This window comes from Vitis riparia, chromosome 8 (assembly GCF_004353265.1).
Source record: "Vitis riparia cultivar Riparia Gloire de Montpellier isolate 1030 chromosome 8, EGFV_Vit.rip_1.0, whole genome shotgun sequence".
In the NCBI taxonomy this organism is placed as follows: domain Eukaryota; kingdom Viridiplantae; phylum Streptophyta; class Magnoliopsida; order Vitales; family Vitaceae; genus Vitis; species Vitis riparia.
Genome location: NC_048438.1, coordinates 6147435 through 6174957, shown reverse-complemented (window position 1 = coordinate 6174957; position 27523 = coordinate 6147435). Strand labels below are relative to the sequence as shown.

Below are 27523 nucleotides of genomic sequence, written 5' to 3'. Positions count from 1 at the left end.
GACCTTAGTTGCCACAATTATAGCATTTGAACTTGCTCTTATCCTTCTTAGCACACTTAAACTTCTTGCATGTCTCAATTTTTTCTTTCTTTGAAGCATCATCAGATCTCTTATTCTTCTTAAAGAATTTTTTATTACGCTTAAAGCCATAAGTTTTTGCGAGAACTGGATTCAGCTACATGAGCTTGTTCATTAGGCTTGGCAACCATAAGTCGCTTAACTTCCAATTCAACATGGCAAACTATATCATCAAAGGTCTTAACACTCTTATCATGTGTCATATTCACCACCATATGTTCACAGCTCTTTGGTAGAGATTTGATGACCGCCTCAACTTGTTGCTCATCAGTGAAGACATGTCCAGATGTCTTAAGCTTTCTTATCATTCTTTTCATCTCCTTGAGATGTTGTTTCATTGTATGGTTTGATCACATCTTGTAATTTTCAAATTTCAATACAAGTTCTCTCAACTTAGTAGCTGAAAGTTCACCATACTTTTCCTTTAGAGCTTGCCACATTTCATGAGCAGTTTGGTAAACCTCTTACTCAATCAAGAGATCATCTTATATACAGTTTAACAATACAATGTGAGTTAAAGAACTCTTTTTCTTCCAGACCATATAAGCCTCTTGATCTCTTTTATGCTAAGCAGAGTTTCCTTGTTAAGGTTCTTACATGACATGATTCAATGTATTAAGAGTCTCTCGCTCTTCAAGGAAATACTGAACTTTGCGATACCAAATCTTGTAATTATCATCATTTAGTTTCTCACCTTTGTTTAATTATACTATGATGTTCCTAATTGTAGTCAATACATTCAACTACTTAGAGATATTACACAATCTTATTAATCGGTACTTTTATGGATATTGATACTTTTACTTGTTCTAATCATCTTCTAATGTGTAATAAACTTAAATTTCAATAGAAACGAAAGTTCACTATGTTCCCAATCAGCTCCTGTATACAATTTTAATTATTACAAATTAGAAATAATAATCTATGCAAGTATTTCTAATTTTAGGCAAGAAATTACTTAAATTTCTTTTTAGCCTAAAACCTCCCACTCCATAAAAAATATATATATTCTACAACTAGCATGTATCAATAACATATACAAAAGAATTGAAGACATGCATGTACATAAAAGACATACTCATCTATCAAACGATAAATATTCATGTCATATCTTGCATATAAGATATTTACATTTCATGTACAAAGCATAAAAAAGTAACATGTAGAAAAAGAACTAATCTTCTCTTTTAATGTTAAAAGGAACAACAATATTAGGATTATTCACAATAGTCTTCCATAACTCTAGATGTTGTTTTAAATAACCAATCTTTTATGAAAAAAAAAAAAAAATCTAGCCTAGTTGGTAGAGTACAAGACCCTTATACCTATGGTCAAGTGATCAAGCCTCTTTATGGGCAATCCCTTCTCCCTTTTTATTCTTTTACTGAGTAACGAATACTCATATTTAAGACCCTCCTTTTTTTTATAGTCTAATTATATTTGAACAAATCAATACAATTTGACTTCAACTCAAAATTTTTATCTCTCAAAAAAATTTGACATAGGAATGAGGGCACCAAAGCTCAAACTTGGGCCTCAAACTTGGTCTCAAGGGAGCATGAGAAAGGTTCTAACCAACAACACTAATTCAACTTTAATGTTAATAAGTAGATTAAAACATATTTAACTTTTGTATTATTATTACTTTTTTTTTTAAAAATCCCAGAAGAAATATTCCACTTTATTTGTCTTGGAGAAGGGTTTTTCTAGAACCATAACCAGAAATTGATGCTCTTGTCTTTTCCCTTTTTTTTTTTTATTGTCCATTTGAATTTTGTCCAAGACTCCTGGAGTGGGTGCACTTTGCACGTATTTTTTCTCCAAGTGGCTCTTATCTTTTCCTTTTTTAGTTTATTTATTTATTTTTTTGTAGAATAGAATCAAACAAAAAAAAAATTCAGGAATTGTGTTTTTCTGGAACCATAACCAAAAAACATTTTTTTTTCTGCTTATTTCTTTTTCAAAGAAAACAAAAACACTCTTCTTCTTTTGAAACGGAGAAAAAACAAATAAATAAATAAATAAAATCTAGAAAACAACCTATTAGGGCTCTAATACCAATGATGAATAATAAGATTTCTGATTACCATCTGAAATGCTCAAGATCCAGATTGGTTGTTTCACTAGCCAAATTTTTCGCCTCAAGTCATGAATGGAACTATGAATATGAGAACCATTTGTTTCTCACAGCACAAGAACCTTAACATTCGTTTCATGGAGAAAACTAGGAATAACTTCAAGAAATGACCTTTTTGTTTTTTTTAGAAGAATTATATTCTTAGTCTTTTGTTTCTCGAAAAGAGGAGAAAACATATTTCTTTTATTTGTCATTTTCAGGGAGAAATGAGCCAAAATATCTCTCTCTGGTTTTTCAGGAGAGGATTATCACCGAGAGAGTTTTCACTCAGAGAGATGATTAAAAAAAACTTTTTTATTTATATTTATTTTTAATAGTGGCAGTTTCTGGGTAGTTTTAAAACTCTCAAAAACCGCTTCCCCATTTTCTCATTTATTTGGGTCGGGTTGGGTCAACCCACTTAGGCACCCAAACCCAACTCCAACAATTTTCTATTTTTAAAAATTAATATATATATATATTTTTTTAAGTTGTCCACCAAACAGGCTCTTTTTCTCTTAGGTTTGATGTTTGTATTTATTAAGTACTACAAATTTGAAAGTCCTTGCACTTGAGCAACTTGATACAAAATATATAATTTGCAATGCTCGTTGAGCACTAGCAGTGTGGTGGAACAAATATGCTATGTAAATAGGGTGGCAATTTCATTTAGTAATCATAGTCTCGTGAGTGGCTTTTCGTCACTTTGACATGGAAATGAGAACATTATTTCAAATTAAATTGCTAGCATTTTTATGCATTTCTTCCATTTGTTTGCTATTCAAAGTGGAAGAGCCGTTAAGTGGTTTGTAGATCCACAGAATGGCCCTTCCGGATAACTTCTTGTTTTTGAAACAAAGTAATAATTTTTAAAGGGTGACATATATTTTATTATTAAAAATGAAATAGATTTCTAAAATCCTAAAAATAGAATATGAGAATCACCATTTTCCAATTTTCATATTAAATTCTTCTAAAGTCATAAACTATATAATAAAATTAGCCACATAAATACATATTTTCTTATTAAAAATAGTTTTTGACTCCTTAAAATCAAATTCATACTAGGGCTTAATAAGACATAATCACTCAACTTAAGTCGTTAATATGTCTATTATGACAACTACTTAATTTTGATTTTAGTTGACAAGTTTGTCAAAAGAAGTCAAAATTACAGTTAATAGTATTACAAAAGTCTTATTTTATATGTGAAATAACTTTTTCCATAAGTTAGAACAAGGTTTATACAATTAATTTTGATATGAAGCATTCTCCAAGCAGATGTAAAATCTATTATATAAAATACCAACTTAATAATTCAATTTAAATCCACAATTAATTTAAAAGATAACAAGTAAAAATAAATTATTTTTTTCTAAATCAAAAATAGTTTCTTCTTGTTGATACCCAAAACCCTCGGACTTCTCATCTACTAATTTGCAAAGTCATTACTTAGTACTAATGAAAGTAAATCAGTTAAATAATAATTAAAAAAAAATTCAAAATTAGTTTTGCTAAGGGATGATGCTAAATAAATTTTTAAGCATAAAAATTTCCCATTTTACCCAAACCCTCCTAAATTAAATTAGTTTCAGAGCTGTGGCACTGGAAATTGCATGTGGGAGGACTTACAGGGATGGTGATCTTCTTCTGCCACTGGTTAGATGGGTCTGCAAGCCCTACCAAACAGGAAATATTCTTGGTGGAGCGGAGGTTGGATATTATGGGAGACAAATGGAATGCTCGACGATGGGGGGTGCACTCCACCCCATTTTGACAAGGAAAGGCGAAGGCAGAAGAGGTAATTCAGGTTCTTAGGCTTGGAGCACCATCACCAGAGCTCCCTCAAAGGATGCCTGCTCCTCTTTTTCATCCACCCCAACCTCCTGTTAATATAAAAAAAAACATGGTCCTCCCACTGCACAAGGGAATTTATTAAATGCATACACTTTCATTAAAAGCACTTCAAATAAAAAGTGTTTTCTCATAACATGTTTTTAGAATAATCACTATTAAGTGTTTCCTCATAAAATATTATAATTGATTTTTCAATATTATAAATGATTTTTCATATTTTTAAAATAATTTTGTAAATTTTTTTAAAACATATATTTTAGGCTAAAAACACTTCCTATAATTACTACTAAATGAACTCTTAGAATCCGTTTGATAGTGATTCTTAAAAGTATTTATAACATTTCTAACACTTTAAATTTTTATCAAAAAAAATTGATTTTTATTACTAAAAAGCTAAAAACGCTTTTTATAATCACAATGGTTAGCTTTTCTGCGCATGGTTAGAAGCAGAATTTCTGAAATCAGCACCAAAACAACCATATAATCGAGATTGAGGGGACGCATAACATGGCCAGAAAGGATTTAGAGCAAGTAACTACATTTAATATGTTCCAGTACTTACTCAAATGTGTTCCGAGAAATAAATCTAAAGCAAGTCCCATCTGCTATTAGAATGAGATCAAAAGGGGAGATTTCCCCCCTCCAATCGGAGTCATGAGGGAGGAAATTTGGGGGTGGAAGCATGAAAGGAAAGAAGAGTTCTTTCAAAGGACACGTGCTCATCTGCTAGTTCTTTATCTTCACACACATACAAAGGAGGAAGGTTCAAAAGAGAGGCTGCAAATCAAAGCACCGTACAATTCAGTGGAAAGATTTCTGAAAATAGCAGCCAGAACCCAACAGATATGGCAAGCTGACATCCACATCGCAACCAAGTGGTGCGAAAAATCCCAAGGGACTAGATCACAGATCTCATAATGGAGTGCAATAATGATATCATTGGATGACAAAGGCCATTCATATAAGGTAGTAATAGTGAATAGAGCCATCAACATAACATGCAAAATAATATGATTAGTATATTGCCCAGCAACAGTATTTAACGTTTGATGAAAATTTCCCATCTTCCACATATCGCATCCCAACCCTGAGATCACTGAAACATTCTTGTTCAACTACATATTAATATTTGTGTGATTATCACCCATTACAACTACTCACCTGATTTACTTAGTATCCTAATGGATACAAATATTGATGAGAATCTTCAAAAATTTCAGGCTGATACATTATTTAAGAAAAAAAAAAAAATTGTAGGGTTACTGAGTATAAGTGTGTCAGTTGCAGGAAACCAAAGAAAAAGAAAAAGGAGCAAAAAGGAGAACGCAAAATTTAGTATCATACATTTTGACTATGCAGTAACTCAACCACAGCAGTAACCACTCCCTTTCCCTCTGCTGAATGTCCAGCCCTGGCTCCTCAATCTCCTCTTTAGAAGCTTGTCAAGCTCACTGCGCAATTTCTGCAAAGCACCATCACCAAAATCAAGCCCTGGTTCAATACATTCATATATCTATATATATGCCAAAAACGAATTAAACCAAGAGAGAGAGAGAGAGAGAGAAAACAAGCACAAATTATTTGACTCATAGAAAGCTATGAAAAGAGAAACTCTCAAGGAGCATTACCCGTATCAACTCTAATACACTCTTTGAAGCAGAGAAATGAAGGTAACCCCCAAGCATTTCAATTCCCTCACCGGTTTCGCTTGGAATGAGATTGCCGCCAAAAAGAAGTAGAGAATAATCAGATATGTTTGTTGAATCCCGTACAAAGATGCTGGCAGTTTTGACCTTCTCACTATAAACCATGTAAGGCAAAGGGAAAAGATGAACACCAGCATTAACAGATCCTGGATGGATGTCAACTTTCCCAACTTCTTTAGTGTAAAATGCTGTTCGCTTTCCTCTTCTTTTGCACTGCAAAACATTTGGGTAGAGCCCAGCACAAAGGATTGCACATACCATCTCCAGATCATTGCTATATTGATTATAGGCCTGCAAGCACATATATTAGTCTACTAATCCTGGAAAAAAACCACCTTTTTTTAGATATAAATCAGTTTAGAGGCAATAACTCAGGGAGTATTAGTACAGAAATTTCATCTAGCATGCAATCTAGGGAATTTTTTGCATTGACCACTTGTGATGTAATTAACAGTGCTAAAGATAAATAACTTCAGAGGAAACAGGAAGCAATCAGAGCTTAGAGCTTACAATAGCACCCTTGGATTTGTCCACAAAGCCAATATCTGACAGTAGATCTAGAAATTGATTTCTCATATCATCCATCATCTGCAAGGTTATTGGTGATAAGAAATTTTCCCAACAGAAGTCCCTTTCCTTCCCACTGCATTTTGCATCTTTCCATCCTTCAAATGCATTGAGAAGTGCTATGTGATCACTGCATTAAAAGGTGTGGAAAATTTCACCTTATCAACAAAATCAATGTAAATTTTGAAAAGATTCTACAATTCTCAAAGCAGAGAACAGCATGACTTTGTTAAATAACTGAACCTGCAAGAATCGCCAGCAAAGGATCTTTTTGCAGCATTAGCTTCTTCTTTCCAATTTATTGGAAGGACAAATGGGTCACGATGTGCAAGAGCAGCTGCAATTGTTAATGCAGGGTTAAGGCACTGAAAGATGGACCCCATGAGGAGCATCTTTCCAATATTTGGATCCAAAGGTAATTTGCAGAGATGGCGGCCTGTATCCACCCAAAAAAAGGGTAAGATTATAAAGGCATAAAGCTAGAAATCACAAAAATCCAATCTTGCATACCAAGTGGAGTAAGCTCCTCCATATCATCCAGAGCGCCAATTGTTTTAAGAAGTTCAACTGCATTTTGAACAGATAGAGGATCTGGGGGCTGAAGCGCCTTTGACAGAAAAGAACCAATTTTTCCAAGCTGCAAACTTTTGATATTCAGGCATAGCTCTTGCAAAGGTGTCCGGAGAATTTCAGGTAACTGAAACTGGAGCATTGCCTCATGTATCATCTTTGGATAAAGTCTATAACAAAATCCAGGCCGCACACGGCCAGCTCGTCCTCGTCTCTGTAAATATTACACCATAAAAACATAGAGAACTTCCAATAAGAAACTAACCAATATGACATCATTAAGTCTAGGGCCAAAAGTCACAGCCATATTTTTGTAACAGAGAGGAGGGAACTTTCTAGTTAGTCATTGAATTCACATGATATGAAAATGAATACCTGATGAGCTGAAGCCTTGGAAATCCATGATGGTAACAGGCAAGCCAACTTGTTTAGAGCATCGTAACTTGTTTCCTTTGCCTTTCCACAGTCTATGACGTATACAACATCATCTATGGTGATACTACTCTCTGCAATGTTTGTGGCTAGCACAATTTTCCTACAATAGATGCAAAGCAATTTAGAATTGAAAAATAATCTGTTTCAGATGCATCACTAATAGATAGAAGGCTTAGATGAAGGATGCTTGCCTCATGTTGGAGGGTGGTCGATCAAATATTTCCTGTTGATTGATAGTAGGCATTGAACTGTGCAGTGGAAGGACTAAATTCTTTCTGGGATCACCAAGAAAAATGTTTCCTTTAACTTTGTCAAGTAGATTAGAAATGTCATCCCAGCCAGTGAGGAATACAAGAATTGCTCCTTCCTCTTCATGGAGACAAATATGTTCAATTGTTGCTTCAACCTATGAATAACAATTAAGTGGGATCTAAATTACTGTAATTACATAAAGAAGAAAAAGCATTTATGAAGCGACGTGCACTTAGGGATGTCATCATTTGAGACCCTTAGGCCTTGACTAATATGAGTGAACTAACAAATATTAAAATAGTTGACATTGCAAATTAAGATGCGGTGAGAGTAATGCCTACTTTAAAGTTGTAAACTAGAAGACTATCCTCCCAGCCTCATTGATATATCAGAACACATCCAGGGAACTTAAATTAGCAATTTAACAAGTCTCATACCTCACAAGGAAAATGCGTGTAGGGAAGAGTCCACTAAACCTCCCTAAGATTTGGCAAAATTTCAAAGTCCTCTTCGAAAGTTTACACTAGATTGTAAGTATTGCTTTGATTTGGGTTGTGTGGCGAGAAAGAAATGCTAGGATATATGAGGATAAGGCAAAGAATTCAGAGGTTTTATGGGATACCATTCACTAGATTAATATGGCATCCAATCCAACCCCGCATGTGTAAGGAACATGGAGAAAAAGACTATATATTTAAACTATGTACAAAATAATTTATATTTTGGTTATCAAATATATTCTTTGGTACAAAGTCATTCATGAAAAGTTTTTTCTTTAATTACAAACTGATTCCTTTCTATTAAATAAAAGTTCAAGACATCCTTCCATATCATACAAAATTTGACCAAAAAGAAAGGAAAAAAAAGTTCCACGAATAGAGGCAATACAAGCTGCACAATTGAGAAAGAAACAAAAACAGTCCAAGAACAAATCAAAGATAATTACAATTCTGGCAGGCTAAATTGCCTACCAAAGACACCAAAAGTTTTGCTCCTCTTTTGGCTAAAATGTCCACCACTCGATTCACTATGCAAGGAACATAACTGAAAAAAAGAACACCCAGCTCTATAGCGGTATCAAACTAGCAAAGCCACCCCTTAAACCTTCCTTTCTTAGTCTCTCAAGAAACGACAATATCAGCAAAATCTCCTTCCACTACAAGATTGGAAAGGTCTATAGCTTTGACCTGCATAAATTCCTTCAAAAGAACTAGATCTCAACCTCAATAGTGAAAACCTTTCTGCTGGTATCCTCAAGGCTTTTCACTGTTAGCTCATTTTACAAAACTCTTTTAGTTACACCCCCCCCCCCCCCCCCTTTCATTTCTTCACCTTTTTTGGTCTTGCTAACTTAAATCCAAATACGGATTGAGTAAAGAGATAAGAGTTGGTTGAAATGGAAGCAACTTTACAAAAAGGAACTAACTGAAAACAAACCTAAAGAGGTCAAAGACTAAACGTTTGCATCAAGATAAGAAAGCGAAAAATGCACTTAGACTATAGAAAGCATAAAAAAAGTTAGTTTCTTAACTTCCTAATCCAAAAGTTTCCAACAAAAGTTCCAAGATGGTGAAGGAGAAAAGAGAGCAAAAAAACTAGAGATATAGGAGTATCTCATTCTCACCACCCAAAAGAGATTTAGGTATTGAAAATAAGAGAGAAAATACCTCTTTCTTTTTCTTTCTTTTTCTTTCTTTTTTTTGATAAGCAAGAAGAGAAAGTATTTTATATACAAAGCACCTACAAAAAGGCGTGACAATGTACACAATCTATACATTTGTCATGCTAAAAGAAACAAGTAATCAAAAGAAAGGGGGAAGAAACCTAAAAAAAAAAAAACTCTCCTTACTTTGAGTTAATCCAATCTACAAAGTCTATCATGGTCATGGAATAATCTTCTACATACGATCTGACCCATTTCAAAAAAGTGCTGATAAAAGAGAGTTTAATTGCATGTTCTGGTAGTTCCAAAGCTTCAAATACCCTTCTATTTCTTTCTTGCCACACCGTCCAGAACAAGCACAATGGAAAAGCCCTCCAAACTTTTTCCTCATTTCTTGCCCACAAAAGTTCCTTGCCAATGTAATAGAGTTCCTTTTATTGTTGATTGCATCACCCATACCACCCAAATAGAGAGAAAATCAATTGCCACAGGATACTTACCTTGGCATAATCCTCCTCATTTTTACATATCTAACATCCTATTTGACATAATCCTTCCCCTCCCTTTAAGCTGATTGATCATCAGAATTCTGCTCACAAAAAAAAAAAAAAAAAAAAACCACATTCACAAGAACCTAAGAATTCCAAACACATTTTGCAAGGAAAGGCTTGCTTCGTCCCTAGAGTAGGGAATGGTAGGATTAATGGAGAAACTGCCTCCTTTGGTTTCCTTCCACTCCAAACTATCACCCTCCTCTCTTCTAATTGAGAACACTTGGAATTGCTGGAAAAAGGACATCACTCCTTCAAGCTCCCAATCACAAAACTGTCTTGAGAAGCAAGGGCTCCAACAACCTCTTTCCTCATACCACTACTCACAAATCCTTCGTGAAGGCTATCGAGAACAATGACGGAAAAGATTCTTTCAAAGATGAATCACCACACCAGCTATCTTTCCAATATTTTACCCTCCTACCATTGTCTATGGTGAAAAAATATCTAACCTTTATAGAGTCCCACACATTTTTGATAGTCTTCCACACACCCACCACATAACCACCTCTCACTCCCCTAAAGCACCACCCTCCATCTTCTCCCCCGAATTTTTTAATGATAACCCTACTTCAAAAGAGAATCCCTCTTGGTCACGCATCTCCGACACTACTTGCCATTCAACATGGTGATATTTCTAATGCCAAGGCCCTCCCTACTTTTTGTCCAACAAACTATAGACCACTTAAAAAGATGGAGCTTTTTGCAAGCTCTACCCCGCCCCAAAGAAAGTCTTTTGGATTTACTCAACCTTAGACACACTCTTCTTAGGATTACAAATAAAGATATGAAATAAATTGGGGACTAGAAAAAGTGTTTCTAATCAAGGTGAATCTTCTTCCTTGGAAAGATATCGCATTTTCCACATAGCAAGCCTCTTTTGAAAATCCCTCTTCACCCAAGTCTTAGGTCCTCGTTGATTTAACAAAACACCAAGTGGAAGGCCTGGATAAGTAGAAGGTAGATGCCCCACCTTTCAACCCATAAAAGCAACTAGCACCTCCACATTGTCATCACTCCCAACTGAAATGAGCACTCTCTTCTCCAAATTAATTTCCAATCTCGATATTGCCTCGAACCACATGGATGACTAACTCAAATATTCCAATTACTCAACTGGTGACATAGGACACAAGGGTATCATTAGCATATAGCAGGTGTGTCATATCTAGCCCCTCACCACCTCTATCCCCAACCTTGAATCTCCAGATGAAACCCCCTTTTTCACTCTCAACAAAATTCAACTAAGCCCCCACAGCCAAAATGAATAAATAAGGAGATAGTGGGTTCCCATTTACAAGCATTGAGGATTTTATTGTAGAAATACACCATCTGATCCATCTCTAGCCAAAACCCATCTTCTCCAAGACGGCCATCAAAAGTTCCCAATTAACATGATCATATGTCTTCTCAATATCCATTTTGCAAATAATGTCACCAATGTCGCTCTCCACCTTTGAGTCAATGGCCTCATTTTCGGTGAGAAGTGCATCCAATATTTGTTCGCCTTCCACATAAACATGTTGATGGTTTGAAACCACTTGTCCTACCACCCATCTTTTCAACAAGTGTCTTCCTAAAAGCAGGTTTTTGCACCATCAACCACAAAAAGACGAGTAAAACAAGAAAAATCAAAGAAGATTTGATCAATAACTTTCTAGAGGCTACAATGGTACCACTTAATACTAGTGTTGGCTCGAATGTCCATAGACCCTCAAAATGACCTTGTGTCATAAACCGTCACTTTCCCTATAGAACCGTTACAGTCACTTCTCTAAGTAAAGTTGTTAAGCATGCTTTAGAAAATCCAATCCTCACTTTTTTGGCTTCTTGCTTACCTATTTGGGCTCTATTCCTCAAGGATATTCTACATACACCCATACCTGCTTCCCTATTAAACCAAGCACTAACCTAACTAAATAGGCCAACTCTCTTTCCTTAACTCCTAACCAAAGAAGTCTCTATAAATTTTCAATTCCAAAAGCTACTTTGAAAACATTGAAAATAAGTGAGAAGTGACAAACACGGTCATATTAATGTTATTCTACCACCAAGGGATAACCATGCTCTCTATCAACCATTTAAGCACGAAAAATCCTTTCTATGTCATGAACCTACAAGGGAAGGACTCTTTGGGTTCTTGTTGGAAGGAGACCTACATGTATCATGGGCTAACAAAAAACTTTATAGTCTAGAAAGGAAGCTAATTTGAACCTGGTCTCGGTTTACGATGATACCCAACAAAGAACCTTCACCTTAATTCATCTTAAACCACGACTTTCTACCCTTATCTAGAGTTTTATAGAGCTAGAAACCTCTCCTTAAAGGTTATTCGGAATCCTTGGAGTGAGTTTATTCTCATAAAAAGCAACTTGGAAAAGGATTTTGACCTGAGACCAATTAAAAAGTAAAGGTTGGATTGTCTTAGAATGTTCCCTAAGAGAGAAGAAGATTCAACTGAGCAAATCCTTCATTGTGCCACAACAACAATATTGTGGCACTTGATATTTTCATTGTTCAGCATAGCATGGGTGCTACCTCCTACAATATAAGAGGCCCTTTTAAGTTGGCAGGGACTTTCGTAGATTTTTAAAAAGTGCAAGGCATAACTAAGGCTTAGGCGGAAGATGTAACACAAGGTATACATCTAAGCGAAGTGAAACATAACCTAGGATGCATATCAATTTTATAAAATATGATCCAAAATCTAATTCAAGCAACAAAAAATTTAAGGTCTTAAATATTTCAAAAAAACACTAAACAGCAAAGTAATCAAATTTCAAGATAAAAGTGTTTAAAAAGAAAAAGTAAAGTAGACAAGGCGAGCCTCTCCAACAAGGCACATGCCTTACCAAGTGAGGTACTATAGCTAAGGAGTGGTTGTGCCTTTGGCCTAGGCGTGAAAAGTTGTCCCATTGTACTTATTTTAGACTATTTGGAAGGAGAGAAACGCCATGTTGTTAAAAATGCAAAGCATTCAAAAATCATTCTATCAAAAAGTCATTATTATGTTCCTTATGTTGGATTAGTTTGTTTATAAATGGGGATTTAATATCTATATTAGATTTCATTAATTGGTTAGGTGTTACCTAATAAAAGGAGGTGTTTTTTGTTTTTATCCTCCTTTCCTATGTCTTATGGTAACCTTTGTATACCTCTAGTGCACCTTAATCCACCTTTTTTTGTTGTAAATCAATTGTTAGGTTTGGGGACCATCAAAATGCGACATCTACACAACCAGCAAGAAACAGTCCAACTAGGGAAGCGCTTACAAATTCGTGGTAGCAACTTAATCAACTATGTTAGGTTGGAGCAAGCTAATATTTTTGGTCCTCTAAATTCCACCATTGGAGGCCAAACAAGGTAAAACATTTAAACTTACCAATGAAGGAATTTGAGAAATCAACTTGCAATTAAGGAGTTCCAGCAAACTCTAGGGGAATTTTTATATGAATAAGGTGAGAATAATGTTAATGAGGAGGTAGTGATGAAACCTCAAGGTGATTGAACCTCAAGTGATGGAGGACTACTAGAATTCATAGAAGATAAAGTTACATATGAAGACCATGATCTTCCAAATTAACTAGTAAGGCATTCCATGTTAACTCCAAAAGTATCAAAAACCGATTGATGGAGAAAGAATATTTTTAAAACTGGATATTCTTCATATGGGTGGCTTTGTAATGTTATTATTGATGGGGGAGTTGCGAGAATTTTATTTCTAAAAGAAATGGTGACAAAGTTGAACTTGGAAGCTTGCCATTTGTTACTAAGTAGGCCATGGCAATTTGACAATAATATTGTCCACCATGGAGAAAATAATGTTTATGCTTTCTACAAGAATGGACTTAAGGTAGTACTTGCCCTAATGAAAGAATAAATGTTTGCTAACTCTAAGGTAGAACAAGAACAATCTTATGTGAATGTTCAATGCTTTTTAAATGTGTGAAGTTGCCTTTTGTCTTTGGCAAAAGAAGTCGTGGAAGATTAGCTAGATGTTTCTAATGAAGCAAAGGCATTGCTAGAGAATTTTGTAGAAGTATTTGCTATGGAGATGTCGGTACTTTAAAAAAGAAACATTTGATCTAGTACCAAGAGCTAGCCTACCAAACCTTCCACGTTATAAAATGTCTCCAAAAGAACATGAAGAACTTTGCCCTTAAGGCCTAGCTCAAGTGGTAAAGGGATGGGAGGGTTTGTGGGAGATTCTAAGTTCAAGTCCCAATGGGAACAAAAATTTTGAAAAAGAGAGAGAGAGAGAGAGAGAGAGAGAGAGAGAGAGAGAGAGAGAGAAAACAGAACATGAACTCCAAAGACAAGTGGAAGAACTATTGTAAAAGGAATATATAAGGGAACCAATGAGTTTATGTATAGTTCCAACACTATTAACCTTAAAGAAAGATGGTACATGGAGAACATGCATTGACAGTCAAGCGATATATTGAAAAAAGATAAAGTATCAGTACCTAATCCCCAGATTAGATGATACATTGGATGTGTTTCATGGAGCAAAGGTATTTTCTAAAATTGATCTCAAAAGTGGCTATAACCAAATTAAGATTTGGGAACGGATGAGTGGAAACAACCTTTAAAACAAAGCATGGCTTTATGAATGGATTATGATGCCTTTTGGTTCGACAAATGCACCTGACACATTTATGCTTTTGATGAATCAAGTTCTAAAGCTATTCATTCAAATGAATCAAGTTCTAAAGCCATTCATTCAAATGAATCAAGTTCTAAAGTCATTCATTGGAAAGTTTGTGGTGGTGTGTTTTAGTGATGTACTTATTTATAGCCCATCCAAGGAGCCTCACTTGCAGTACCTAAAGGAAGTATTAGATGTTCTCAAAAGAAAAAAGCTCCATGCCAATCTAAAGAAGTGCAGAATTTTTGCTGATTCTTTGTTGTTTCTAGGATATAAAGTTAGGTTGAAGGAATACAAGTTGACGATAGTAATTGAAGCAATTAGAAGCTGGCCAATACCAAAAACAGTGGGAGAAGTACGCAGCTTTCATGGTCTAGCCTCATTTTATAGACGCTTCATCAAGAAATTCAGCACCATAATGGCTCCTATAACCAATTGCATGAAGAAATGGAAACTTCAATAGTCTGAACAAGCCGAAGAGAGCTTTCATAAGGTCAAAAAGATGCTCAACTTAGCCCTATATTAGTGCTACCAGATTTTAAAATGGTCTTTGAAATAGAGTGTGGTGCTTCTAGAATTGGGATTGGAGTTGTTCTAAGTCAAGAAGGCAATCCTATGTCATTTGACAACAAAAATTTGAATGACACAAGAAGAAACATTTATGAAAAAAAATTATATTCTACTTACTTGCAACGTTTCACATTTGTGATGAAGAACAAGTCTAGAGCAAGAAAATAAATTGTAGATGTACTTAGTCGAAGAAGTTTACTGTTGACTACAATGGTTGTTACTGTTAAGGGTTTTGATTCCTTCAAAGATTTTTATCCTAATGACCCTTTCTTTGGTTCAATTTGCAATGATTGTAACAATAGGCAACTATGAAAGTATTTATTGCATGAGGGTTTCTTATTCAAAGGAAACCAACTTTGTGTTCCAAATTGCTCTTTGAGGGAAAAGACCATCTAAGACATGCATGGTGGAGGCTAAGGTGGACATTTAGGGAAAGATAAGACATATGATTGAACAAAAGTCATTTTCACCAAAAATGAGGAGGGATGTGTAAATTTTTTTAAAAGGAGTCAAACATGACAAGAATTAAATAAAAAAAATTAAAAAAAAAAAGAGTTCAGAATACAAGTTTGTATACTCTGACATGAAATATAATAATTTTTGTCTATTAGATTAACTATACACATAGTTTATATAGGAGATTACAAGAGAAGAAATAGGAAACTAATTTATTCCTAAACTAACTTATTTCTAAATCATAAAACTATATATTTATAGAAATAGGAAACTAATAAAACTATCTATTTACAAAAATAGAAAACTAACATAATAGGAAAATAATTCTCCTATTCTATTTACAGCTCAACATACTCCACTACTAGTTCCTACAACTCATTGGGAAGATGTAAGCATGGACTTTGTGGTAGGCTACCTAGAAGTCAATGGGGAAGGATTCCATCTTTGTAGTGGATGGCAAATTTTCAAAAAATGGCACATTTCATTTGTTGCAATTTATGTTTGCATCTAATATAGAAAATCTTTATGTTCTTGTGCGATAGCATGGGATTCCAAAATCAATCACATCAAATAGAAACTCCCAAGTTTTTTTGGAGAACTTTATAAAAGACAATTGGAACTAGGTTGCAATATAGTACTTCTTATCATCCTCAATGTACAGATAAATTGAGGTCGTCAACAGAAGTTTGGGAGATTTATTGATGGTTAGAGAAAATCTTAAGCAATAGGAAGTTGTTGCTAAAGCAAATTTTTCCTATAACCATTCCAAGAATTGAGCTACAAGAAAAAGTTGTCCTGAAATTTTTTATGGAGGCAGCCAATGCATCTTTATGATTTAGCTCCTTTACTAGAACTGGGAAGAAATAGCTTAAAGGGTGAAAACATAACTAGTTGACTTAAAGAAAGAACTGCATGAGGAAATCAAGTTGAAGATTGAGTCGTCGAATGCAAAGTATAAGAAATATGTGCAAAAGAGGTGAAACCAAAGCTTCTAAGAAGGCAACATGGTGATGGTGCACCTACATAAGTAAAGATTTCCAGTTGGGTCTTATTCTCAACTAAGCAAAAGAAAGATAGGACCCCACATAATCATTAAGAAGATTGCAGAGAATGCTTACATAGTTGATATGCCAAAACAAATGGGAATTGATTCAACATTCAATATTTCAAATCTATATCTATGCACCGATGAGAAAGTAAAAGAAGTCTCAAGCAACACCAAAGTTAAGGACAAGCTTCTTTTAAGGAGGAGAGAATGTAGTTATTGTTAGAAAATTAATAGCAAGTTTGAACAGTCAAAGATTTGAGGTGACTAATTAAATCCTATGAACCATAAGAAAGTATTTGAGGGCTAGCATTATAAAAGGGAAGAAACTTCATTGTAAAAACTTTTAATTTTCCAAAAAATATATATATACTAATTATCCAGAATGTTCTGGTTTCAGTTTATGTAAAGGTCCTCTCTCAGATTTCTCCTTCAAGAAATGTTGGCTTTGACAATGTTTGGAGTAACTTGGTTCAAGTCTACTATGATAGCAACTATATCAGTTTTTTTATTTTTATCACTATCAAAAAAGAAAAGAAAAGAAAGCAGCAATAACCATCAAAATTAATACAAGGTTCTACCAGTCATCTAGCCTAGATCTGGGGAAACAAAGGGTATGAACTGCAAAAGGTAATTGAGACCATCTCATCTTTTACTTCTATCCACCAAAAAGCCCTTTATGATGTTAACTCCTTCACTTTCAACATCACTCTGCTCAAGACAAAACTAAGGTAAAAGAGGTGGCTCAAATAGACTGGAAGCCAATGAGCATCCATGACTCCAATATCTCCATCTTAGTCCAAATCCTTTCCTTTCTAAAGCTTAGTTCAAAAATTCACACACTAGATGTCATAATCTTTTCCAAAAACAATATTAAAGACTACCTCTTCTTCCTTTAAACGTCATATGTAACCTACCACTTTATTGGCCACTAAAATTGCATTTAGAATACAAATGCTCCTGAGAAAGATGAATGCTCGTGTAAATCCCCACTTAAGTGCACTAGTAACACTTATATCTATGATTTTTCTTCTTTTTCTTTTTTTTATGAGAACAACAATGTGATATATTGAATTAGGAATTAAGAAATACAATATAAGGATGCGGAATCCTCCCACAAACAAAAGCTAAACATAAGGAATAACAAAAGCAACAAGCAATAAGGTAATTACAAAAAGCAACCTCTCCTTACTAACCCACACCCTTGGTACTACACACCTCTCCTTATATTTATGATCTTTTTTTTTTTTTTTTTGATAAGTAAACAAGATATGCATTAGAAAAGGCTAAACGCCACAAAGCATACAGGGAGTATACAAGACGGCAAAAGCCTCAAAAAGAGAAAAAGGACCAAAGAGAACTACCTCCCCTTAAGTGGAAGCTATCCACTCCAAAAAACCTATAAGGGAGAAAGACTCCTCACCTAAATACACTTTAGCCCAACTCCACAAGTTACAGACAAAAGAATTCTTTAATTTCTGAATATTCAACTCACCCCCCCTAAAGGCTAACCTATTCCTCTCCTTCCAAACCGTCCAAAAAATACATAACGGAATAGATTTCCAAATCTTTTTCCTTTTCTTCCCTACAAAAGAGCCCCTCCAAGAGATTAGAGTCTCCTTTACAGTTTCTGGGAGGACCCACTTAACATCTATCAACCCAAAAATAATATCCCATAAGGCTCTAGTCACTATACAGTGTAAAAGAATATGATTTACATTCTCTTCTTCACAACCACACAAAAAGCAACAATTTGGGAGTTGCACCCCTCTTATCTGTAGTCTATCCAGAGTAAGCACCTTCCTCCACGTAGCCTCCCAAGCAAAAAAGCAGACTTTAGTTGGCACCCTATCCACCCATATTCTCCTTGCGGGAAATATTGTGGCATTAGGCTTGTCTAGCAGCCTGTAAGCTTCTTTGACTCTGAACAGACCTTTTCTTCCCTGCCTCCACATAACTGAATCATCCTCCAGGGAGGGCCTATGACCCCTCAAAGTATGAAGCAGCTCCCCAACCATATCCAACTCCCAATCATTGAAGTCCCTCACAAAAACAAGATGCCAATCTCCTTGGCCCGAATCCTGATCCCACATTTCCTCAGTCGTAGCATCCCTGTGCACGGCAAGGACAAAGAGATGATTGAAGCATTGGGACAACGGAATGTCAGTGCACCAACTATCTTTCCAAAATTTGATTTTGGAACCCTTCCCAACTATAAAAGCCAAATTTTCCCAGCACCAATCCGCTTCTTTCATAATCTCCTTCCAGACCCCTACTCCAGCCGCCCCACTAGCCCTCTTTGGCCTCCAACCATAATCCTCTTGCCCATATTTCGAAATGATCACTTGTTTCCAAATATTATCCTTTTCACAAGCAAACCTCCAAATCCACTTGCCCAGCAAGGCTCTATTCAGAGTGGCTATTCTCCTTAATCCTAGCCCTCCCTTGTGTTTTTCTGTACAGACCACATCCCATTTAACTAAGTGAACTTTTCCCTCCAAGTTTCCTCCCCCTCATAGGAAATCTCTTTGGGTTTTCTCCACTCTTTTAGCAACAGACTTCGGCATTCGGAAAATAGACATTTGGTAAATTGGCATGCTAGCCAAGGTACTTTTTATGAGAGTGATCCTCCCCCCTTTGGAGATGTACTGTCTTTTCCAAAGCGCAAGTCTCCTCCTGACCCTCTCTTCCACTCCATCCCACATAGAAGTAGCCCTATTGGGGACCCCTAAGGGAAGCCCAAATAATGAGAGGGCAGAGACCCCACCCTGCACCCTAACTCAGCTACCAACTCAAGAATTTCCTCCACTTCTCCAATTGGAATGATTTCGCTTTTGGCTAGATTAATTCGAAGACCCGAAGCCGCTTCAAACCAAAAGAGAATCCAGCTTAGGTGAGAAACTTGCTCTTTGCTTGCCTCACAAAACACAACTGTGTTATCATCAAAAAATAGGTGGGATATATTCAAGAGGTTCTACTACCACCCCGAATGTTGCATCCTGAAAGATACCCCCCCTCCACCGCTCTCCAGATAAGGACGTCCAGAACTTCCATTCCCATAACAAAGAGGTAAGGGGATAGAGGATCCCCTTGACGAAGCCCTCTAGTGCTAGGGAAGAACCCAGCTGGCACTCCATTGACAAGAATAGAGAATTTAGCAGAGGACACGCAGCTCCACATCCATCCCACCCACTTGGTCCCAAAGCCCATTTTTGAAGGACTTTCATTAAGAAATTCCAATTGATACTGTCATAAGCTTTTTCTATATCCAATTTGCAAATAAGGCCCTTTTCTTTTCTCTTCTGCCACGAATCTATCACCTCATTAGCAATTAAAGACGCATCCAAAATTTGTCTTCCCATTGCAAAGGCATTCTGAGCAATAGAGACCACCTTACCAATCACTTTTTAAGCCTATTAGCTAAGACTTTAGCCAAGAGTTTATAGAGCCCCCCAACAGGCTGATAGGTCTAAAGTCTCCAAGATCCTCAGCCCCACTTTTCTTAGGTATCAACACCAGGAAAGTGTTGTTAAGGCTCCTGACAAAGGAATTATACTCATGAAATTCTTTAAACATCTCCATGATCTCCTCTTTGGCAAAATCCTAAGCATTTTGCCAAAATGCTACAGTAAAACCATCCGGGCCAGGGGCTTTATCCCCATTCATCTCCATCAGCGCCGAGTGAATCTCAATCTCTGCAAATGGGATTTCCAGACTCTCTGCTTCTTGCTGGCTGATGCAACCCACTTGAACTCTACCAATATCTGCCTGCCAACCCATATCTTCAGAAAGCAACTGCTGAAACGAATTCACAACTCCTTCTCTCACCTCCTGCTCCTCTACTAGCCACTCCCATTAACCTTAATTCTGTCCATAGCGTTGTTTCTTCGATGAGCACTAGCCATTCTATGGAAGAACCCCGTATTTCTATCCCCCTCCCTTAACCAAATCTCCCTTGAGTGCTGTCTCCAATGTGCTTCCTCCAACAGGACCCATTTCTTAAAGGAATCTTTAGCTTCCTTTTTTAATTCAGCTTCCTCCACAGTCAAGATTCTCTCACTTTCCACCCGATCCCAAAAATCTACTTGTTGTAAGGCTGAATCTTTATTAGTTTCCAGCCTCCCAAAAACCTCTTTGTTCCACACTTTCAGCTTTTTTTTAATTTCTTTCATTTTAACAGCCAGTCTATAGCTAGCGCTGCCCCTGACTTCAATTCCCTGCCACTAGGTTCTAACAATATCATTAAACCTCTCAACCTTAAGCCACATATTTTCGAATCTAAACGGGGTTGGGCCTCTTCTTATTCCACCCCCCTCTAACACAATTGGAAAATGATCTGAAATTGGCCGAGACAACCTGCCCTGAGTGACTCCACTAAACTGATCTAACCAGCTAGGGGAAACTAAAAATCTGTCTAGTCTCGCCCACGCCTGATTATTGAGCCCCCCATTCCATGTGAACTCTCCCCCCTGAAGGGGCAGGTCCACCAGCTCTAGATCATTCACAGTCTCTGCAAATCTCCGCATGGCTGAGTTGATTCTTCTTTGGCTGCTCCTTTCTTGCTGAAACAGAGTGATATTAAAATCCCCACCGAGACACCAGGGATCATCCCAAAGGCCTCTTATTGCCCCAAGTTCTTCCCACATACCCTCCCTTTCCACTTAGGTAAAGGACCATACACTCCCGTAAAAACCCAAGTAGCCCCATTTTCTGTGGTCTTGAATCTACAAGACAAAGAAAACTGACCCTCCTCCCAATCCAAGATATCCAAAACCCGCTTGTCCCAACATATCAAAATGCCACCCGCAGCCCCCTCCGCATTCAGGGCTCTCCAATCTATGAATCTCCCCGAACCCAGACTTCTCACAATACCTCCGACATCTCCTGAATCTTGGTTTCCTGAATACACAAAAGATCCACCCTCTGTTTCCTTATATAGTTCTTAATAATTTTCCTCTTAGAGCTGTCATTAGCTCCCCTCACATTCCAGCTTATAATCTTCAGCTTCATTGGGCAACTATCAACTGATTCCCTTTGCCCTGAGAAGGACCTTTCTGCTTAATCCCCCCCTCGTAATTGATAGAACATTCCAGCCTCTTTAGTTCCCTTTCAAACTTGGACCTTTCCAAAAGTTCTTTGCTATGAATCTTTTCCCGCCTCTTTCTGATTTTAGCCAGAAAGTTCAATATCTCCTTTTCAAGCCCCTCCGTAGAGAATCCCAAAAATTGGCTAAATTTTGCTTGACTACATTCCTCCATAGATCCTCTTTCTCATTTTCGGTATCTTGAGAACCAGAGACACCAGTGTTCTCCTCCTTGCCCCTAACCTTGTCTCTGTTTTTGTTGTCCTCTCCCAACTTCCAGGATTCATTTTCATTCTCAACGTTCCCCTCATAAACTGTTAACCAAGTTGACATGTCCCCCTTAATTCATCCTCAATTCCCCCTGGGCGATCGAAAGACTCCCCCTCCGGAGCCCGATCAGAATTAGAAAAGAGAAGAAGAGGTGCTCCCATAACCCGTTGTCCTTTAGAATGGGAAATCGAGACATACCTTTTAGCTTCCTCTTCCAGCGCTCGATCAATCTTTGACAAACCATCATCCCTCTATTCCCTTCTAAGCTCCTCTGGCACCCAGTTCGTCAAAGGATCTTCTGAAATGGGTCCTTTTCTGGATCTAAAACGGCCCAAAAATCCAACCTTCTCTAGGGGAACAGTTGGGCCCTCCCTTACCAGGCCTTCCATCTCAACTTCATGATGGCAGCCCAGATCAGCAGCCCAATTACTAGATGATGGGCCTGCCTCTGAATCACCAACCACCTTTGACTTATTTTTTAACTTTCGGCCCAAAGGCCCGTCTATTTTGGACAGCCCACCCTCCTTCTCCAATTCATCAAGGCCCATATTTGGGTCACATGCGTTCGACCCAGCCACTCTACCATTTGAACAGACCCCATCCCGGGTCACCGGACCATGGGTCTGGTTCCCGAGCCCTAGACCCAGCCCATTTTCCTGCAAAACACTCCCATCATCTGGCAGTTGCAGTTCCTCGATTCCCGCGACTACCAGATCCTTCCCCACGCGCTTCTCCGCGCGTGAATACGAATCACCCCTGACCTCAGTTCTCCTTCTATTATCCGACACAGAGGAGAGCCGTCTCACCACCGGCCTAATCTCCCACCACAATGCCACAGTGTATACCTCTTCCTCTACCTCAATTTCTAAACATACTCGGTCTAAATCTCCTCTTATTTTAACCAATATTCTAGCCCATTGAATCTCCCCCATCGACCTTGTGGGCTCGTCAATATCTACAAATCCCCCACATTCCTCCCCTATTTTCTTCAGAACCCCCGGGCTCCATAGCGAAATTGGAAGGCCAAAGATTCTAACCCAAGCTTCCTGTTCCATCTCCTCCTCTACCCGACATCCCATCTTTGGATTCCAAAGATCCAACCCTAAATGGGCTCCTCCATCAGTCTGCTCCCCGAGGAGACCACACGGTGTGCCTCACTTAGGTTTTCAAACTCCAACAAAGCCTTACCTCGTTCAACTTGGCCAGCCCTAGCATGCCTTTTAGGCCCCAAGACTTCGACCAGAGACTTCCCAACCTCTCCAAGTCATCTTCTTCCTTTTTGTGGACCATCTCGCGACAAGGCAGTGCTCCAGCTTCTGTAGATTGCCAGCAATCTCCCTCCTTAGTGACCTTCATCTTGGTTGCGTTTAAGCCATCCCGATTTGTTCTCATGACTGCTTCTACATATGATTTCGCCGGAGTAATTTTTCCGACAGTCCTACCTCCTACAGATCTGTTCTTCTACCAGCCATCTCTTCCATTTGACGTACCATCTCCGCCATAGCCGTCCATCCTCTTTTGTCCCTCCTACCTCTCGGTAAGAAGATGCAAAACCATTTCGTTCCAGATCCACAACCCCCCAACCTTAAGAAACCACCCGCTCTGTTGAAACCCCGAACCAATGTATACAGTTTGCCTCTTTCTTTCCACTCCTTTTCCCATCTTCCTTCTTTCTCGTCTCGTATGCAGTGGATTAATCCCCCTTAAAGAGCCCTAAGCTTTCCAGCCCTAATCGAACCCATGTCGAGACCCCCCTCTTCTTCTCCACGATGTGAATCTGGCTTTCCCTTTCCTAACCTCCAGGGCAAGCTCGAAGGTCTTGGATTCCACCGTGAAGCTTCGCGTTCGACTCGCCTCGCCGTTCTCATCGTCGTCGCCGTCGCACGCGCTCTCAATGATAAGACAAAAATTAGACATTCTAGTGGTTTGACTCTTCTTAGGACGCATATTTCTAAATCCTATCTAGAAAAGAGTATTGCAGATTTAAAATTTTTTGCTTGATTATATATTTTAAATTAAAATGATTCGAAAAATTCTCTATTCACATTTTATATTCTTTCCAATTATGAGAAATTACATTTAAAATAGAATTCAACTAAATTATAAAAATGAGTTTTTTATATACAATGTTTGAAGAAAAAAAAACAACGTTTCTTCCAAATTGAACCTTAAGAGAAAAGAAATTCTTACAAAATATATGTTTATTGAATTACAAGTTTTATAAATTAAGTGTCAAGGTTAAATTGGTCTTTTATTATTTTTAAATTGATCTAAAGGGTAAAATAGGTATTTTAAGTAAATTCTCAAAGGGATGAGAGATTGTCATAAAAATAAAAAAAATGAAATCCAAGGGCATATTAAGGTCCCATTTGTCAAGGTCCCTAAAAATTACTAAACCTTGAAGAAATTTATTGTGTTTTTCTCTTTATATAACTATGCATCCATATAGTGTAAAATATACCTCAAGAGCCTAAGGATCATTATATGTGTTTTAACCTCTAAGAAAACATTTAAGGGACTTACTGAAGACAATGCTAACAAAATCAGTCAAGGGGAATCAATTTATCATGTGCTTCTTCATTGTACAAATCAAGGGTCTTATGACAATAGCTTTTTTCTTCTTTATTTGGAGTAGTTTGAGTACTTCCTTCGATAGTCAAACAAACTCTTTTAAGTTTGCATGGCTCCTTCATAGGTAGTAAATGAAAAAAGTTTTAAGAGGCTGCTCTCCCATGCATATTTTGGATTTTTTGGAAGAAAAGAAACCGATGAGTGTTTGAAAATGTTGAGATGTCAGATCAAAGGTTGAAATGTTTATTTCCAAGTAACCTCTTAGCATGGGTGGGATGTATATAAAGGGGGGGTTCAATCCCTTATATTGATTTTGTAGATTAGTTAAGATCTTGTTGAGAGAGAGAGAGAGAGAGAGAGAGTGTTAATTTTTTGTGTTTGCTCTTGTGTGGCTTTACCTTTTTGTGCCCATTGTATACCTATGCACTCAAGTGCACTTTAGTGTACTTTTTTTTTCCATAAATATACATATGTTTTAGCCTATCTAAACGAAAAAAAAAAAAATGCTAACAAACTCAGCAACACCAAATAATTGAATGTGCATATGTGCCACATGTACGACAAACCAAGATAATAGGTGTCATCAACCTTCAACAAGTGCAATTAATGGAGGTCATAAGTAGAATGCCCAAAAAACCTTAGTAAAGTTACACAAATCACCAAGGAAACCTTAGATATTGTCTACTCTGAGCCTAAAGGGCCTAATAGCTTTATATAGTGCTAGAAACATTTTCTCCTATCCGATGTGGGTTATCACAATTACTTCTCATGCAAACACAACGCCTTCATTGTGTCCCGTAGGATTGCAAGGTCAAACAAATAAACCAACCTTATGGGTCAAACAAATTCCCAACCTAGAGCTAGGATCAACTTTAATACAATTTATAACGACCTGTACCTAACCATGTAGATATTGTCTGTTGGGCCCAAAGGACCAACATAGCTTGAAAACATGTCTACATAATTAAGAGGAGCACATACATATATAGCACCAAAAGCTTTTTCACCTGTTCAATATGAGATATCACAATCACCTCTCATGTAAACACAATGTTTTTATTATATCCCACAAGATTATAAGGCCAAATAGACAAACCCTTTGCAAGGTCAAATAAATTCTCATACTGGAGTCGTGAATCGACTTTAATACCATTTGTGAGGACCTACTATCTCTCATATAGATATTGTTTGCTCTAAGCCCAAGGGGCACTCACAGCTTTAAAACGCATCTACACCATAATTGTTAAATTGTAAAATGTATCGTATATCGTTTTTCGATTTTTCTATACCTTATATCGTATCATTTCGTGTATTGTAAGTTTATTTAGTGAAAAATAAATAGAAAATATATATATATATATATATATATATATATGTGTGTGTGTGTGTGTGTGTGTGTGTGTGTGTGTATCTATTAAAAGTATGAAGTATAGGGTAATATATAACCAATTTTATGAAAGATAGTAGGATCTAAAGAGTTAAGTTATATCATATCATATGAAAACATTGAATATTAAAGTTTTGAGAAGTTTAAATTAACAAAATATGATTTCAATATACAAATTCATCACATCTTTGATTTTAAGCTATAAAGAAAATTATTCACTAATCAGCATCATTTTCACTATCAACATTCAAACAATTCAAATGAAAAAAAAATTAATATCATTGTAAAACATAACTTCACTTCTAATATAGCATTTGATAACAAGAATATAGTTTTTCATTTAAGATTATTTTACCTAATTCTCCTTTTTACAATCAATTTATAATTTTTTAGAATATTTTAAACAATTAATATAATGAATTCTTTTAACAAAAAAAATAATTTGATTTAAAAAAATATATAGAAAATAGTTGAAGATGTATGAATTGTTGTATTGTAATATCACGTATCCGATCGTGTATCATATATGTATTGTAAGAAACGCTTTAAAGCAAGATACAGATTGCGATACATATTAATTTCCATAAAAAAAATGTATTTTATCATGTGTTGTAAGTTTTTAACAACTATGGTCTACATAGCTATGAAGAACTCATGCACATATAGTGTTAGGAACTTTTACCCTATTGGATGTGGGAAACCAAAACCCTAAAGATTGTTTGCATTGTGATTAAAAAAGGATCATCCAACTAAATGACCTACAAATCCCTCCAAACCAATACTGGAGAAAAAACATTCTATAAATATCACCACTACCTTAGATGACATAAAATAAATTTGGATTTTCAATAAATTAGAATTTATTAAAACATGCTCCAATATGGGAAATGTAGCATTCTTTCAAGGAGTTAAAGCACCCTCAACCATTTTTTTTTCCCCTAGCTCAAAAATTCTTAAGTTTAAAATCAGTGGGTTGGTTCCAAGCAGAAGTCCTACATGTGTTAGCAGTTAATGCTGAAAATGTCCCAAGAAAAATTTTTGATGATGCCATTCTGTTTGCCTTGGGAGCATTCATCAAAGAGAGGCTTAAGACAACCCATTAGAAGGGTTTTCACTCTACACTCACCTTTCCAACCATTCTGTCATAACAACAAAGTGCACCCAGGTCCATTCATTCTAAGAACAGAAAAGCTTTCTTCCAACCATCTAGTCTTCTAGAAATCCTTCATGAAAACACAACCTGAAAATGAGAAGCTCCAGATTTCCACTATGTAAAGGGGCCAATCAGGTCTTGGCAACCTAAAAGAGAAGAATGTGATTAACATCAATACCAGAAAGGGCGCTCTTATTCAGGTTTATCTTCAGATATGACACCCATGGAAAAGGTAAAAGAAAGAACCCAACTACCATAGCTCACTACCACCCACACCACTCGGATCTCTTCAGGTTTGAATGATTACACTGGATTTGGAGGCTTCTTGATTTAAGTGGTCACAAGAAAAAAAAACCAAACAAGACATAGGCAGGTAACTGGACTGTGGTCCAATCCTAATAACACTATTGTAAGGCACACACGGCACATGAATGGACAAATCAAAATCACCTATCAAAAATAAAATAAAAAATTAAATGGACAAATCAAAATTAATCATGACCACATGTCCATGTTTCAGTTAACAATTTGACGTTGAATTTTCC

At 36.7% G+C, this 27523-nt stretch overlaps 1 pseudogene; it reads right to left on the bottom strand.

Moving 5' to 3' along the window:
- Positions 1-4993: 4993 nt before the first annotated feature.
- Positions 4994-18607, bottom strand: LOC117920569 (annotated as a pseudogene).
- Between the last annotated feature and the right edge of the window lie 8916 nt (positions 18608-27523).